Here is a 13,506-nt window from a genome sequence, read left to right as displayed (position 1 = left end):
GTAAACAGTACCATTCCCATATCTGATACATGTATTTGAACCTTTTTTGAATCCATATTATCTAATAAACAGGGCTAATTTCCCAAATTGGACCAGATCTCGTGCCATTCCCCAAAAGGTAAGGAGGAAAGCTGTTTATACCCGATTGTATTTGTTTTCAAACAGCTTCAAAATCTATCCCCTAAAGTTATTTAATAGTTTCACTGACAAAAGCGACACTTTTTCACTATTGATAATATAGTTTCTGTTTTTGTAAAGTAACTGTTTTAAGTGTTTTAAAAGTTAAGCAGAAAGCTACATCAAACGGACTCTATTCAAGGGTTGGCTTCACTACGCTTTCTCAAACCCTTCCAAACCAATAGAATTTTACTTATTTTTTAATTTGTTTACTAACACATATGTCAACTAAAAGAAGACCAATACATTAAAATGATAACAATAAAGTCAAATAAATAACTTGATCCAAAAACAATCTAAAACTGGCCGCTACAAATTGGATCAATCGATCCTGTACCACAAGTGCAGGAGTGACAGATCCCAAGAACTTCTAATAGTCTATGCAGAATGTCAGCTACAACTGGTCAAGATTCTCCTTGGTTTTTGCACTTCCTGTCAAACAGAGCTCTTTTAAGTAATCTTAACTTTCTGCAAACTATTTAGTTTAGCTTTATAGAATTAACAACCTAAGCTTTATTTAAACGCTTTCGAGTACATTCCTTTATTGTTAATAACCATAACTTGGTTTCTTTTTTGTGGAGATCTAAAGAAGCCCCCACAGTGGGAATCAAACCTGTGAACTCCCAGTTTTAATCTTGATTAAAAAAAAAAAAATTAGGAAAATTTCTCTGTCTTTCATTGTTGTATTTACTGATGAGAAAAGTATGCCTCATTTGCATTTACGCCAGCGCAATGTTCTCTGCACTACATGCATTGATGAAGTCCAGAAAAATGCTATTCAATACCACGAAGAAATGTGTTTGTCAGAAACACAATGTCACCTATTTCGCCGCTTTGAAGCCATATAGTTAACCAATGACCTTGAAAGATGACCTTGACCTTTAACCACTCAAAATGTGCAGCTCCATGAGATATACATGCATGCCAAATATCAAGTTGCTATCTTCAATAATGCAAAAGTTATTGTAAAACTTTAACCAAGGTTAAAGTTTTGGGACACACACAATGAATGAATAAATGAATGACAGACGGACAGGACAGACGGAAAACAATATGCCCTCGATCTTTCGATCCGGGGGCATAACAAAAACTTTGAAATTTTACTTTAAATAATGGGTCGAGTCATTTTGATGACATATTTTACATTGAAAGTTCTATTACTGAAACAAATTGTTGTTTGTAAAATAGTTATGACTGCCCCCTCAAGGTTAAAATTAATGTTCCCATATAAGATGTTTTTGGTAAACATTACATCATACATATTTAATTGTATTTTCAGCATGAATATGATGATCTTATATTGAATAATTGTAAGAAAACACATATGATAATAGTTAAACAGAATCGGCATAATTACAACAAGAGATGTGTTTGTCACAAACACAATGCCCACTACTGCGCCGCTTTCAGTTTGATATAAGTTTTTTTACCTTGACCTTGAAGAATTACCTTGACCTTTACCTTTCAACACTCAAAATGTGCAGCTCCATGAGATACACATGCAAGCCAAATATCAAGTTGCTATGTGAAAGGACATAGAAGTTATGAGCATTTTTCAAAACCTAAATGCGAAACCTAAATGCAAAGTGTGAAGGAAGGACAGACGGACGGACGATCCGATCACTATATGCCCTCCTTCGGGGGCATAAAAACATACATGATAAACAACTATAAACAGGCTTCAATTCACAACAGACTGAGATTATTTTAATGAATTTAAAAAGGGCACTTACCTATGACTTGCTGACCCTTGACCGTGTTTTGGAAGACATGCTTACACAACCCCATCATTTGGGTGACAGTCACTTGCAGGTGAAACCCCTCCCCTAAGAGAGATGGCATTATCTTGCCTGAAAAGAGTTAAGACATCCAGTCATCTATATGATCGGTGCTCTGCAAAAACTGGGCTTAATGCACTTGCGTAGTGTCCTCCCACATTAGCCCGTGCCGTTCCCACAGGTTAACCAGGGACAACACAGGCTGCCAAAACTGGATTATTTTATTCAAAAAGACCACCTTTAAACAAAAAATTCCCTGAAAGTTTCATCCCGGATGCGCATGTTTAAAGCTATTCTAAAGAAAGGACAAGTAGTTTGAACGGTAAAATAGTTTTTAACAAAACACAATTCTCATACAAAAGACAGTAGAAGCTGAAGTAAACATCAACAAGAGATGTGTTCGTCAGAAACACAATGCCCCCTATTGCGCCGCTTTGAAAAAATATATATTTTTTACCTTTGACCTTGAAGTTTGACCTTGACCATGAACTTCCACCACTCAAAATGTGCAGCTTCGTGAGAACGCCGCTTTGATTTATTTTATTATTATTTTGTTTTTTGTTTGACCTTTGACCTTCAAGGATGACCTTGACCTTGAACTTCCACCACTCAAAATGTGCAGCTTCGTGAGAACGCCGCTTTGATTTATTTTATTATTATTTTGTTTTTTGTTTGACCTTTGACCTTCAAGGATGACCTTGACCTTGAACTTCCACCACTCAAAATGTGCAGCTTCATGAGATACACATGCATGCCAAATATCAAGTTGCTATCTTCAATATTGAAAAAGTTATGGCAAATGTTAAAGTTTTTGGACGGACAGACACCATATATTTGACATTTGACCTTGAAGGATGACATTGACCTTCACCTTTCACCACCCAAAATGTTCAGCTCCATGAGATACACATGCATGCCAAATATCAAGTTGCTATCTTCAATAGTGAAAAAGTTATGGCCAATGTTAAAGTTGTTGGACGGACGGACAGACGCCATCAGGGGTGTGATTTAGGCGAAGTCAGAGGGGAGGAAAATTCTGTCGACTGATTTTGACTATGCGAATCGCGCGAATAACGCAATGACAAACCTTTAAACAGACATTAAAATAAAACATACATTAAAATAAACAATTTCTTGAACTTCATAACACTATTTGTTTATGAAAACCTGTTTAACTTCACATTTCACATACTGAGGATGCAACGTAAACAATATTTACTGTGATCAAAAACAGCAGTTGTTCAATGTATTCACAGTTAATGGACTTATTTAATTAAATATCAAATGGGGAAAACATTAATAAATATAAACAAACACACTTGAGTGTTCTTGTTGAGTTAATGATGTATTAAACTGAGTAAAATTAATATATTTTAATGTGTTTACCTTTTAAAATCTTGCATTTCACATCTACAGCTCAATGCTATTTCAGTTAACTGAACAGTGTGACAAACATAATAAAGCAGAATATGCATGTGAATCTGATAACACACAGATCCACTAACATATAAATCAAATCATGTTTGTCTATTTCCATTTTCAAACGATACTCTTCTAAATTGTTTTACCGTAAATTCGCGAATATAATACGCCCTCGTGTTTAATACGCACCCCCAACTTTGGTCCAAATTTTTTGGTAAAAATTCCAAATCCGAGTAAAATACGCTTTAAAAAATTCAGTGTCCGAAATCGGCCATGACACTGTCATTTCCGAAAAAAATGTATCCACACTTGTTAAAATAAAATTTCAGATTGAAGATTCCTGTTTAAAGTGATCGCTGTCATTTATTCTCCCACATGTTAAATGTCTTTATATATTTTCTCCATTAAGTTTATTTGAACGTATTATTTTAAACAATAACGACATTTAGAGCAATACCGGTAATTATTGACCATATCGGCAAGCTATTGCATTCCCAGTACACATTACGTTTTTACACCCACTCTAATTTTCGCGCGCTTTTAGACAAAGACTTGACAGGAAAATACATGAGAAATAGATTTGCTAGCGTAAGCGTCGGGTAAGCAACAAAATGGGGAAAATATATTTTTGTGTTGTGAAAATAGCAAACCAATTTGGCGTTATCACACATCTGTTTCACAGTGCTACCCCGGTATATTGATCGCAATGTGTTATCGGGCCGTTGTCATGACAGTTGCATAATAAATATCTGTCTATTGCTTATATTACCGTTGGAGCTAAAAAGTGCCTTTTTCGACAATTTCAAGACAAATATTTTTTAAAGATTTGCGTGATTTGGAGCTGTTCTGATCGTGGTTGATTTGACAATATGTAGTCTGTAGATGTTTGGAAGATAATGTTGGCCACTGCTAAGTTCTTGTGTTTATAAAGACCCTTGACGGTAAGTGTCAATAAGTGTCAATTAGCAATCGTTTACTCAGGCTCCTAGATCGGGACCCTTTTTGTCAACACCTCGAATAAACGGGTCCCGCTGACAAGCGATGGCCCTTCTCAGCACCTTTACCGATAACACATGGGCCACCTGCTGACACCCGGGTCAAGCAGTCAGCAAAAGAAAGAAACAGAGACGCTGTTTTTTTATAACATTTAATTCCATTTGACAATATTCAGAAAGATGATAATTATAATTATAAAATAATAAGTATTATTATTATTATTATATATATAATATCGATGGTTGGTCTATTTAGCATGTACGGTACTATACGGTGTAGCCGTGACAATTACCGTAAGCACAGTTGCCCCCCTTTGATGTAATTGTGTAATTCAAAATGGCTTACGCGCAGCGAATTACAACGATTAAGTTGAACATTTTCACAGGAAAATTTTTGTTCTGATCTAAATTCGTATATTATACGCACCCCCTACTTGAAGAAAAATTTGGCAGGTAAAAAAGTGCGTATTATATTCGCGAATTTTTGGTACTTCGCGAGTAGAGTGAACTCCAATTTGCAAACACTGGTTTCCGAGACACAAATTCACTGCGCACATTTGTAAAAAAAATATGTGTTGCTTGTATCTAAAACGCAGTCTTCATCGATGACAGACACATTTCATTTATCCTATCTAACTATATGATGACAATCGCTAATTCGATTGATATTTTTCATTTGGATAAACTTAATTTTCGCTTTGCAACTGCGCCATTTGCAGACAAATCAGAAAAGAAATACCGAACGCATTTAAAAAGAACAATTTTAATTGGTAGATTGGAAAACAACAGCCAATGACATCGCTTGTTTCAAATTGCTTAGGCAGAATCTACCAGTGTACTATGCGGAGTGATTTCGCGAGCCGCGGATATTTCGGGCCGCACATAAAAGACGTCCGCGGAATCGGATGTACCCCCTCTGCCCGCCCTTTTTTTTACAAATTTACGCGAATCTCAGAAATGACCTCCGAGACAACCGATCCGCGGAAATCCGCGGAAAAATCACACCCCTGGCCATATATTAGACATTTGACCTTGAAGGATTACCTGCACCTTCACCTTTCACCACTCAAAATGTGCAGCTTCGTGAGATGCACATGCATGCCAAATATCAAGTTCAATAGTGAAAAAGTTATGGCCAATGTTAAAGTTTTTAAACGGACGGACAGACGCCATATATTAGACATTTGACCTTGAAGGATGACATTGACCTTCACCTTTCACCACTCAAAATGTGCAGCTCCTTGAGATGCACATGCATGCCAAATATCAAGTTGCTATCTTCAATAGTGAAAAAGTAATGGCCAATATTAAAGTTGTTGGATGGACGGACAGATGCCATATATTAGACATTTGACTTTGAAGGATGACCTTGACCTTCACCTTTCACCACTCAAAATGTGCAGCTCCTTGAGATGCACAGGCATGCCAAATATTAAGTTGCTTTCTTCAATAGTGAAAAAGTTATGGCCAATGTTAAAGTTGTTGGACTGACGGACAGACGCCATATATTAGACATTTGACCTTGAAGGATGACCTGCACCTTCACCTTTCACCACTCAAAATGTGCAGCTCCGTGAGATGCACATGCATGCCAAATATCAAGTTGCTATCTTCAATAGTGAAAAAGTTATGGCCAATGTTAAAGTTGTTGGACGGATGGAAAGACACCATATATTAGACATTTGACATTGAAGGATGACCTGCACCTTCACCTTTCACCACTCAAAATGTGCAGCTCCGTGAGATGCACATGCATGCCAAATATCAAAAACAGTTGCTATCTTCAATAGTGAAAAAGTAATGGCCAATATTAAAGTTGTTGGACGGACGGACAGACGCCATATATTAGACATTTCACCTTGAAGGATGACCTTGACCTTCACCTTTCACCACTCAAAATGTGCAGCTTCGTGAGATGCACATGCATGCCAAATATCAAGTTGCTTTCTTCAATATTGAAAAAGTTATGGCCATTAAAGTTTTCGGACGGATAGACAGACTGACACACATACACACATACTGACACACTGATGGACAGTTCAACTGCTATATGCCACCCTACCGGGGGCATAAAAACCCACACAATCAACAATTAGACACACCTATTTGGATTTGTTCCACAGCTTGATTATCCAGGATCATCACTTTTTGCTGCTTGTCGTTTTGAGACATGGCCTCCAATTGGTCAGTTTCCATCCTAATTCCCAAGCAATCAACCAATAGCTTCTGTCGTAAGACAGTGTATTTTGTCTCCAGAGCCTGCAATTTTAATTGAACAGTTATTATTATACAGTACAGGCAACGTGTACTTTGACAAACGCCACTCGTTGCAGTGTTCATTTTACGGTGTTCGCTTACCAAACGACCCCCGCGATGGGTGTTCAAATAAAATATTTGCGGGGGCCGTTTTCCATAAGGTGGACACCGTGAATAACCGCGGACCCATAATATCTACCGCAGTGTTCATCGTGTTCGCTAGAAATAAATTATTGAACATTAACATAGGTCGGTACCAATTTGCAGAAAGAATCTACCGTGCGTTTGAATGTTATAGGTGTCGTTTGGTGTCTAAAAAATTAACGAAATTACGAACAATCACAATCGATTACCGCATACATGCAAAAATTCCCGTCTCTGTCCATTACCCGATAATCCCGAGATTTCCGATTTCATGCAAATTCTGGTCAATGTTGACGATAAAAGTGTGATAGAAATGCAAAAATCACAAACGTTCGCCATATCTCTAAACTATCAAATGAATTTCTGCATATGTTTCTATTTAAAGATTTGATGAAATAAGCGCCCAATCAGAACAGGTTATTTTAACATTCGTAAATCACCTGACGCCAAGTGTGCGCGTTCTGTAGAGTTCATGTTCTGTTACAAATTGTAGCCACAAATAAATACATGTATATATGCCCATGATATTTTCATTTTCTTTGTTCTAAACCATAAAAAGCGCGCAAAAATTGGCGTGGGTGTATTTATTTTTGACACAAAATCTTCGTAGCGCAGACAACATTGGGATCTTTTAATTTCAATTTAAAGTTTCGTAGTGAATTTCTTCTCAAGTACCAGGGTAGCTCGCGAATGATTTGGAATTGACATTTCATCTGAATAAAATAAAAATCAAACACGCTGTAACACGCTATATTTAGATTTCATGCAACATGCACAAGTCATTTTCTGGAAATCGGGAAAAATGAAACCCAATTTTGTGAAAACAAAAAGGACAATTGCATTGATTAATACCATAAAAGTTAATGGTATTGATCATCTCAACACTTAGTTTTAGTTTCCGACTTAACGTACTGCCCGAGTTTAAGTACACATAAAAAATGTGCACATAATATCTACATGTACATGAAGTATATGATTTTATTTTGTACATGTACATTTAAAACGTGTGAATGACCCTCGCAGAAAGGTGTTTACGGTGGCTGCGCAGCATCGCGGTGATCACGGGTGTTCCTGTTAAGGATAGCGTGCAATCGCCGCAATTTCGGGTGTTCGCCGAACACCCGGTCAGTAGCGTGTCCGCCCCCCGCGAAATGTCACCCATCGGGAAAATTGAACACCGCGGACACGTGTTTTTGTCAAAGTACACATTGCCTGTACTGTAATCTGCAAATCTTTGTATTCTCTTATTAAAGAGTAAATAAATATTGGATTTAAAAACATGAGATGTTATTGCAAAACTTTAAACAAGGTTAAAGTTTTGGGACACACACAATGGATGAATGAATGACAGACAGACAGACTGACAGGCCAAAAACAATATACACCAGATCTTTCGATCCGGGGCGTAAAAATTTGCAATCAAAACAACCAAATTACTTTTAATGTTAACAATCTAAATGCCACAGCGGACCTCTATAGGCTGGCTAATAAATTAAGTTCAATTTTATATTTAACAAACGGCATACATTGATATTTGGCCATAACTATGACTTCAATTTGCTTATGATGAATGAACAAGAGCTGTCACCATAGGATGACTTATGCCCCCTATAAACGCTTGATAGAAGTTATGAGCATTTTTCGAAACCTAAACGCAGATTTCGAAACCTAAACGCGGACCCTAAGTTCAAGGTCAAGGTCACAGGGGTAAAAAAAAATTTGCGTATGGAAAGGCCTTGTTCATATACACATGCATACCAAATATGAAGGTTATATCTCAAGGGACATAGAAGTAATGAGCATTTTTCGAAACCTAAACGCAAAGTGTGTGATGGCAAGACCGACAGACAGACGGACAGACAGATGGACAGTCGGATCACTATATGCCCCCTTTTCTTTGAAAGGGGGCATAAAAAACATCATCAATAAGATTAGCACAATACATTGATGCCAGTTATTCAATTTGATTATAAAAACATAGAACAAAAATAAAAAATAATTATTATTGTCTAGTAAATGTATTTGACAAGGTAATTAAACGAGAGCTGTCAGTATACAGCGCGCTCGACTATTCGAGTGCTTGACAGTATGACGTAAGCCATCATGGGGAAATTGTTCATATTCAATAATTTATTAGACGATCTTTCTAAAATAAAAAAAGGAACAAAACATTTGGGGGGGGGGGGGGGGGGGGGGTAGGGTATAATGTGGGGTGGGGTAATTTATTTCATGTTCAAACAAAAATTGGGGGGGGGGGAGGGGGAAGTAGGGGGGTGAGAGGGGGGTATAATGATTATGTGGGGTGTGTTAATTTATTAGATGATGTTTAACAAAAATAAAAAATAAACAAGGGCTGTTTGTAAAACATGCATGCCCCCCATATGGGCTGTCCGTTGTACTGGCAGCCATTGTGTGAATACGACTTTTGTCACTGTGACCTTGACCTTTGACCTAGTGACCTGAAAATCAATAGGGGTCATCTGCAAGTCACAATCAATGTACCTATGAAGTGTCATGATCCTTGGCAAAAGCGTTCTTGAGTTATCATCCGAAAATCATTTTACTATTTCTGGTCACCGTGACCTTGACCTTTGACCATGTGACCTCAAAATCAATAGGGGTCATCTGCAAGTCATGATCAATCTACCTATGAAGTTTCATGATCCTAGGCATATGAGTTCTTGAGTTATCATCCGAAAATCATTTTACTATTTCGGGTCACCGTGACATTGACCTTTGACCTAGTGACCTGAAAATCAATAGGGGTCATATGCGAGTCATGATCAATCTACATATAAAATGTCATGATCCTAGGCACATGCGTTCTTGAATTATCATTCGAAAATCATTTTACTATTTCGGGTCACCGTGACCTTGACCTTTGACCTAGTGACCTCAAAATCAATAGGGGTCATCTGCGAGTCATGATCAATCTACCCATGAAGTTTCATGATCCTAGGCGTATGCGTTCTTGAGTTATCATCCGGAAACCATTTTTTCTATTTCGGGTCACCGTGACCTTGACCTTTGACCTAGTGACCTCAAAATCAATAGGGGTCATCTGCGAGTCATGATCAATCTACCCATGAAGTTTCATGATCCTAGGCGTATGCGTTCTTGAGTTATCATCCGGAAACCATTTTACTATTTCAGGTCACCGTGACCTTGACCTTTGACCTAGTGACCTCAAAATCAATAGGGGTACTCTGCAAGTCATGATCAATGTACCTATGAAGTTTCATGATCCTAGGCCCAAGCGTTCTTGAGCTATCGTCTGACAACCACCTGGTGGACATACGGACGGACGGACCGACATGAGCAAAGCAATATACCCCCTCTTCTTCGAAGAGGGGCATAAAAATTTTGGGGGGGGGGGGGGGGAGGTTGGGGGGAGGGATTCTGGGTAGGGGCGTGGGGTATTGTTTTGGTGGAATGCATTGTGTTATTCAGGTAAGTGTTGTTCTGTCAAAGTAATAATAAAATGTGATCATAAATAAAGAAGTTATGGCAATTTAAGCAAAATGTTCAATTATCTAAGTGTAAAAGGGGCCATAATTATGTCAAAATGTTTGATCCAGTTGTCTTCTCTTGTTTATAGGTTGGGGTCATGTTGGTTAACAAGTATGCAAAATATGAAAGCAATTTGTCAAGGGACAATGAAAATAAAATGAAATAGTACGAAAAATTTAACATTTGCTGCATATTCTAAGTGGAAAAGGGGCCATGATTATGACAAAATGCTTGATAGAGTTGTCTGCTCTTGTTTATAGGTTTGGGTTATGTTGGTAAACAAGTATTCAAAATATGAAAGCAATATGTCAAGGGACAAAGAAAATATTTGGGGTAGTACGAAAACTTTAACATTTGCACGGAGACGCTAACGCTAACGCAGACGCCGATGCGGGGGTGAGTAGGATAGCTCCACTAAATATATTTCATATATAATAGTCGAGCTAAAAATCCAACAAAAACCAGATCACTTGAAAATCCAACATTACATAGGCCACTTAAAGATTCGACATTATGTTCCACTTTTATTTCTTATATAAGCCGTGCTCTGTGAAAAGGGGGTTTAATGAATGAGCGTAAAGTGTTGTCCCAGATTAGCCTGTCACAGTGTGCAGTCCACACAGGCAAATCAGGGACGACACTGTGACTTTCCGTCTAAACTGGATTTTTGCTAAGAAACTTTTTGTACACGAAAAATACCATAAAAGCAGAAAGTGAAGTAACTGATTAGCCTGTGCGGAAATCGCTCATTGTTTTGATGTTTGCAATAAGTTTGTTACGTACAATTAGAAAATCGAACTGGTTACACAACATCTACTTCAAACTCAGTCGTAAAATCGGAAACTGCGTTCTAACAAAAAAGATCTAGATAGCTTTGTCATATTTTTGAGTAGTTAAGGACATTAAAATATGTATTTATTTATGAAGCATGGCTTTAAAAAAGTTGTTTATTAAATATAAACAATATTCTAGTGATATCTTTATAACATGCAATTGTCATAGGTCTCCAAAAATGTTATCATTTAACATTGTACAAGTAAGTGTCCATTAACCGCAATTTTTTTTTTGATACTGCTTACTTTAGTTTACCTTGTTATAATGCCTAAATTGATATCATTGGTCAGTAAAATATAGTTTGACCAATTAGATGCCCTGTAAGTGTTACATACATGTGTATTTCGAATCGATTAACATCGAAAAACTGTTATCTTATTAGGATAAAGCACAGGCAGTGGCTTGTTAAGCTTAAATAAAGGGTTTATTTTAATGTACATAGTTTGTTTTTTTTTCGGTCCCGCTAAATTTTCTCCTGACCGGCACATTTTCTGAAATGCCTGTTGGTATGACCAGCAGATTTTTCCAATTTTGCCAAGCCTGTAATAAGCACAAAATTTATTTTTCTGGCCTTATACTTACAATCCTGCTTAAAGCCTGGTCAAGAAGTAGATGATAGTTCTTCTCGAGGGCTGTGTAGAAAGGATTGTCATACAAGTCTTCATCATAACGTGACATTGCCATTTGGTTAATATGACCGTATGTCCCATATTGTCCCATTCTGAAAGGTGTAGATAACAGGTAAACATTTTCCGGGGAAGTGTCTGCTGGGGTATTTAAAAACTGGGAACCTGACAAAATCAACAGATGTTTCTGTTCTTCTTGTATGACTTTTACATTTTCTTTTTGTTCTGGAACATCAACATGAATTGTTTTACAGCAAATACGGTCAGTCAACCAATTTAGAATAACCCGGCAAAAAGTTAATTCTTTTGACCACAATAATTTTTTCGAGATATAGTGTCAATGTGAGAAGACAGGGGTTTTTTTTAGAAAAAGGGGAAGACGCTGGACGCTGGGTAAAAGGGGAAAATCGAGCGCGAAAGAGACATATTTGGGGAAAAAATAAAAACTGTTCATTTCAATGTCTATAACTCACCTACAGACTTCAGGTTTTTTTTAGAAAAAGAGGCATGTCTCTGACCTTTTTGTTCTTAAACACATGAACAAGTATGATATTAAAGTCAAATTCCTAAATAAAGTTGCAGGTGTAGATCTAATAACGGGAAATGTTTTCAACTGGGGCCGGGGAACGATGTCACTCAATATTATGATTTCAATTTCATGATGAATGGGTTGACGATCTAGATCTGCTACAGTATTGGAAGGGAAAGGTGCGGCAGCTGCCGATTGTCTACTTACACTTTCACAATAAACCGACAGTATTAATCGATGTTGATTACATGTACCTCCGTATCCTGCTGGGTTTCAACGGTTTTTGATGATTCATTCTTAAAAAATGCGTCAACGCAATTAATATTTTCCGAGTCCGAACGTTTTATTTTGTTCGTGTATGAACGCCAATTGTGAGACTTTTTCTGTTTTAACGTTTATATCTTGGCTTTCACATAACCCGGATGAAAACTCGACTGGTTGCCGGTAATTAATTGACGAAACACCCTTCTCGCGCAAGACCGGAATGCAGTAAAATAGTCACATGATTAATACGATTAGTTGCCCGGTTTTCATGACGTATTTTAAGAGCTATATATAGAATCACTGGGATTCCAAGATTTGAGTGTTCGTCGGGAGAGAGAGATCGTTGTACATGGTACAAATTGGATAAGTGTCGACTTCCCAAAAGAAAAAAAACATTTCTTTAAGGGTAAAATATTATATTTTGGTAAAAAATTATATTTTGGAGGGGAAATGGTATTTTTAGGGGAAAAATTCTGGTATCGGCGTCACTTTCTTAGTAAAAAAAACCCCTGGAAGATGTAAAAATAAATGGTAAAATTAATTTTCTATGATAACAGGTTAGGCCAGACAGCATATGCATGCCATTTTTTCTCAAAAATAGCCAATTTAAGTTCAATACTGTTCATCCTCCAGAGAATTATTCAAAATCATTCAACTTACAAAATTTGTATTTTAAAACATTGTCATGGCATTTGTTTTCAATTAGCAAAAATATTATTTGAAAATAATAAAGCCTTCTATATCAATATGCACATTTCAATTCAATCAGTTCCGGTTAACTTTTTGCTGCATTTATCCCCCCTGTCAGCATAATGCAAAAGCTTTTTTGCTAAAACTGTGCTAATTTATTTTTTAACCTTATGTATCCATTAGACACTTCTCATTTTGTTTTTATTGGGGCATTAAATTAATCGGAACTGCTGAGCTGCTGATTAACCGCAAGTGGTTGACAAACTGTAATTCTGATGTTA

At 37.1% G+C, this 13,506-nt stretch overlaps 2 protein-coding genes across 12 annotated transcripts in view; one reads left to right on the top strand and one right to left on the bottom strand.

Moving 5' to 3' along the window:
* Positions 1-13,506, bottom strand: part of LOC127843715 (endonuclease/exonuclease/phosphatase family domain-containing protein 1-like) — a 130,717-nt gene that overhangs the window by 23,682 nt on the left and 93,529 nt on the right. The window contains exons 4-7 of one of the 10 annotated variants that reach the window (XM_052373465.1): positions 11,699-11,837; positions 6,475-6,631; positions 1,911-2,027; positions 515-609 (exon numbers count right to left, since the gene is read on the bottom strand). The exons of the other annotated variants lie outside the window; for them this stretch is intronic. The gene's annotated coding sequence lies outside the window, so the exon portion shown is untranslated. The remainder of the gene's footprint in view (positions 1-514; positions 610-1,910; positions 2,028-6,474; positions 6,632-11,698; positions 11,838-13,506) is intronic. 10 annotated transcript variants of the gene reach the window in all.
* The window catches only part of LOC127843702 (uncharacterized), a 154,068-nt gene that overhangs the window by 78,646 nt on the left and 61,916 nt on the right, over positions 1-13,506 (top strand). The window lies entirely within an intron of this gene.

The sequence above is a fragment of the Dreissena polymorpha genome, chromosome 9, assembly GCF_020536995.1.
Source record: "Dreissena polymorpha isolate Duluth1 chromosome 9, UMN_Dpol_1.0, whole genome shotgun sequence".
NCBI lineage: Eukaryota > Metazoa > Mollusca > Bivalvia > Myida > Dreissenidae > Dreissena > Dreissena polymorpha.
This window is presented reverse-complemented; position numbering and strand designations above follow the sequence as displayed.